This window comes from Papaver somniferum, chromosome 1 (genome assembly GCF_003573695.1).
Source record: "Papaver somniferum cultivar HN1 chromosome 1, ASM357369v1, whole genome shotgun sequence".
Lineage (NCBI taxonomy): Eukaryota > Viridiplantae > Streptophyta > Magnoliopsida > Ranunculales > Papaveraceae > Papaver > Papaver somniferum.
The window spans coordinates 244,447,336-244,452,651 of record NC_039358.1 but is presented as its reverse complement, the minus strand read 5'-3'; positions in this window follow the sequence as shown (position 1 = coordinate 244,452,651).

Sequence of the window (5,316 nt, the reverse complement as noted above, 5' to 3'; positions counted from 1 at the left end):
ACGAACACATCAATTTTTGTCAATGTTATTTTTCAGTATTGGTGGTATACTTACTTTAAGGTCAGTGAACCTGATCTTCACGATACACGATTAATTTTTCCAGTCGTGTATAAGTACAAAGCTGATAATTGGATTGGTCAGATTAATGATGGCCAAAATGTCGGTGCTGTTCAGAGGATGCAACAACTGTGCAGAACTAGTATCAACATTACGCCAATGCCGTATATAGAAATTGATGAGTTCCATGAACCAATGGTACAAGACATGCTACAGTTAAGTTGTTGTGACACTAACACTACACCGTTAGTTTACTTCTTGCATTTAGCTTTATTAGTTTTCTATTATTTGTTTAACTCTGTTTCCTACTTTAGAAAGATTAATAACTCTAAGTTCTTTTCTTTTTACTCAAGTCTTTGAAGCTATAAATAGCCTAGCCGCAGTTTATTTGAACACAATTAATACAAATCAAGTTTTCTTAAACACTTTTTCATTTTAAGCTGGTCGCTAACCCCAATTCAAAGGGTTTATCTTAGGGTTCTTGATTAGTTTGGTTATTTTTTCCTTGTGTTTGGTTTAGAACCCTAACACCTGGATCAGAACAGGTTCAGATAAATCCCTTAAATCGACTCAAAAAAAATTTCCAATGGGCAGCTACGCAGACAACCTTACTAGTGTGTCGCAGAAACTTGATACCCTAGTTAACACCATGACCAATTTACATAATCAAGATGAAGAACATCGCAAACAAAAGGTTATCGAAAAGAGACAACTGCGTGAAAAAAAGAGAGTTAGTCGTCAGCTGGAATTGTCAGAGAACAATGAAAACCTAGCAACTACTTTATCAAACAGCATGACAACAACTTTGAACACTTTATCCACGACTCTGTCAACCAGTATATCCACGTCTTTAACTACTCACCTCACTCAAAATCTAAACACGAAGCTCAATAATTCGTTGCGAACGGTTTTCACATAATTTCTTCTTCAAATACCTCATGTTGTTAACAATAATAATGGTAATGGTCACAATCGTGGCCCAAATCACCTCCACCCCCACCTCCGCCTGCCTGAGCTAGTGTCATTAACCTCAAGTTCCCTGATTTTGACGGAGAGGATCCTGATGCCTGGATTTTCAACGCTGATCAATATTTTTCAGTAGATACGACTGATGATGCTCTAAAGATTACTATCGTTGTTGTAGTTCGAAAAGTGATGCTAACGTCTGTTATCGTTGGAAACCGACCAAGGTAATGATAGTTACATTGGCAGAATTTTGTTCTCATATTCGTGCTAAATTTGCTCCTGCAAAGTTTGTTGATGCCCGTCTAGCTATTAGCACAATCAATCAAAAAGGGTCAGTACGAGAACATACTCCTGAATTTGAAATATTGATAAATTTTGTTGATTTTCCAGAGGATTATTTGATTAGCTGCTTTATTCACTCATTAAAACCTCGTATTGGATGTACGGTTAAATTACTTGCACCACAATATTTAACTAAGGCTTTCACTAAAGCAATTCACCAAGAAGAAGCGTGTGCAGCTACTCGGTTTGTACCAAGACAACCTTATCGTCCTCCTCATGTCAGGCATGCTGCTAATATCCAACCTACTCCGTATAAAAAGAATTCTTTACCTCCGGGAGCTAGACGACTTTCATTAGATTAACATAAAGAAAGACGTGCACAAGATCTTTGCTTTAACTGTGATGAACTATTTACACCAACTCACGTTTGTGTCAATCCCAGATTGACTATTTTAGATGTTGCTGAAATGGATGTTGAAGTTGAGGTTGTTCATGAGCAACCTGTTGACACTACCCCTGCCATTACTGATATTGAGCCAGTTGATTCCGAGCCAAAAATTACTTTTCATTATCTTTTGGGTACTCATTTTCCTAGAACAATGTGTATCTCTGGTTTTACTAAAGGTCAAGCTTTAACAATTCTTGTCGACTCGGGTTTTACACACAATTTTCTTCATCCAAAGGTAGTCAAGCAGTGTGGCTATCCTATTTGCTCTATAGATGCCGACTTACGTGTGACGGTTAGTGATGTTGGTCAGATAAATACTCAAGGATCTTGTTCTAATATTCCAATTCAGCTACAAGGCTATAATTTTACTTCTGATTTTCACCTATTACCTATCAGTGGTTGTAATGCCGTGTTGGGTATCCAATGGTTACGTACATTAGGAGAAATCTCTTGGGATTTTACAACTTTAACTATGAAGTTCAACAATCAAGATGCTGACATTATTTTGGTGGGTAACAACGCCCCAACTATAATGATGATGGATAGTTATCCCATGTAGCGTTTATTAAACAAGGAACATTTTGGAATTTTGTTCCAATTATTTGAATTTAATGCATCACCAACGGATTTACCTGCCGAACTGCCACCTGAAACTCAGTAATTATTGTCAACATATTCGGACATATTTCAGTCTCCTGATTCATTACCACCTTCATGACAACATGATCATCATATTTCTTTATTAGCTGATTCTTCTCCGGTTAATGTTCGACCATATATGTACCCTCATTTTCAGAAGAATGAGATTGAAAAAATAGTTGCTGAGTTAAAAGAAGCTGGATTAATATATGTCATAGTTCCAGTCCCTTTTCGTCTCCAATTTTAATGGTCCGTAAAAAGGATGGTACTTGGAGAATGTGTGTGGACTATCGTACATTAAATAAAATTACTATCAAGGATCGGTTTCTTATTCCTATGGTTGATGAACTCTTGGATGAGTTACGCGGTGCGTGCTTCTTTACAAAGCTGGATTTACGATCTGGTTATTATCAGATTCATCTCTTTGATCCAGATATTTCTAAGACTGCTTTTCGGACACATAATGGCCATTATGAGTTCTTGGTCATGCCTTTTGGACTTTCAAATGCTCCATCTACATTTCAATTCTTGATGAACGATATATTCAGACCTCATTTACGCAGGTTTGTGCTCATTTTTTTTGATGACATATTGGTATATAGTATAGTTTTTCTGGGCATCTCAAGCATTTTTCTATTGTGTTTGATATTTTACGTTCCAACCAATTGTTCGTGAAAGGGTCTAAATGCACATTTGCTCAATTATCTATGGGTAATCTCGGCCATATTATCTCATCTAATGGGGACTCAGTTGAAGATGATAAAATCAAGAGTATTCTCTCTTGGCCTATTCCTAGCATAGTTAAATAACTCAGGGCATTTCTTGGTTGATGTGATTTCTAGATAGTGGTAAAAAGTGATTCGATTCTCGAACTTGTGAAGGATAAATTTAGACTAAAATTCAAAACTAAATAGAAAACTCGCTAATAATTATAACAAACACCGACAAAGTTGGTACCAATATTAAAAGAACACTGAGGCTAAGATTCCACTATTTTCCAAGTTCAAAGTGATTTGGTCCAAATATTTATATTCATGCAATTTTCTCGTTTAATCCGATTCTAAAATATTGCAACTAATAGATTTTCAAAAGTAATAATTGTAAATACCAAGTATGAAGTATCAAGAGTCTATAAACTAAGCATACTCCATCAAAATATATCACAATCACTCAAATAAAAATCATATTCAATAATAGTTCAAGGCAAATAATCATAATAATAATTGCAATAAATTAAATAAAATAGATTGTACCGCTTTTTGTTGGAAAAATAGCTTCCTCTATCGCCTCAGCAATGGGGTTTAGCTCCTCATATTATTCACGTTCTCAAAATTGGTGTTTATAGCTCAAAAGTGTGAAAAACAAGAGAAAACTAATAAAGCAAACAGTTTGCAACGCTAGAAAGGCGTTACAAATAGACTGTTACAATGGGTTTTGAGCTGTTACAAAGAAAAGATGACAAGCCTGTGATATATGAGGTCTGTTGAACAACGATACTTCTGTTGTGTTGTTTGAATAAGATTGCCTCTGCGACTGTCCTCCTCTGTCCAATGTTCTTCAGCTTCTCTTCTTCACCAGCAGCAGGTGAATATTCATGCAACTTCACCTACGCTTCTCTGCTCCGATTCTATCGACCCCAAACTCCTCGATATCCTTCTTTGAACCTCCCAACTCCTTTTATTTACTTCACAGGGTCATTAAATCCCGAGAACACCCCTGTTTTTCTTCTTTTCCAAGTTCCGGCAAGTTTGGTTATTATTTCCTTTTTCTCTTCTCACGCGGCTTTCTGTTTGATGCAAACTCTTCTAAAAATATCAGTAAATCTTGCAGAGTATATTCTCTTCCAATCTCACCACATTCTTTCCAAAATACCGCAAATATATCCCGTTATATTAAACCTCCTATGTTTTATCCCAACTCGGCAACTACTGCTCTTTTTTCGAATCTGTCCGCCTTACCTTCCCTGTTTAATCTTTACACGTCACTCCCAATCCAAATCAGAGAAAATCTCCGACCAAATCTCGCTGGAAATCCTCTCTGGAAAGTACGCAGTTCAACAACCATTTTCCCGTGGAAGTCTCACTCTCTGTTTTGATACAACTCGGTGTACATCCTTGCTTTATCGAATCTAAAGCACTTAGAATCCCTGTTTAGCCGTTATAGCCTATAGGACAATACCAATCAAAAACAAAAACCAAATCCGTCTCAAACTCTTCAAAATCATGTCCAGAGAATACGCAGGAATAACCAGGTCTTCCCGCCAAATTCAGTTCAAATGGGGAAGAACATGGATGCCCCCTAACCAGAGTAGGGATGCGATTAGTGGCTGCCTGGAAATGGAATGCCCCTTAGTAATTAGGTTACCCCTTATCCAAAGTGAGCATCCGAATAGAAAATGTCCTCCTACGAACGCAAAAACCACTTTTCGAGCCAATTTCGCCGCAAAATCTTATTTCTCCAAAAACACCTGCAAAGACAAAAAATGCCAAAATAAGTACAGAAATGGGTACTAACAATATATGAAACTGAGATCAAAATAGACACATAAGCGCGTCTATCAAACACCCCCAAACTTATTTTTTGCTAGTCCTGAGCAAATCAAATCTGCAAAATAAAATCCTAACTCACTGTCGCAGGCATCGTCGGTTGCATTTAGCGTATGCAACAAGCCTTTAAACCCCTAGGTGGCCTTAGTGGCGGAGTGTTGTCTCCGGAGGGATTACCAGAGGTATATCCACAAAACCTTTATACTCCAGACCCTAGCTATCTACACAGAACCTTGGAAGGCACTAAAGAATCTCCTTGGTTGGCATACTTATTGACTATAGGAGGAAGTACCCTGATGCGAAATTCCAATTGTTGTACACGAGTTCGCACTCAAGCATACTAAAATTCATATGAAGTGACAGAGCTCTACTCAGATA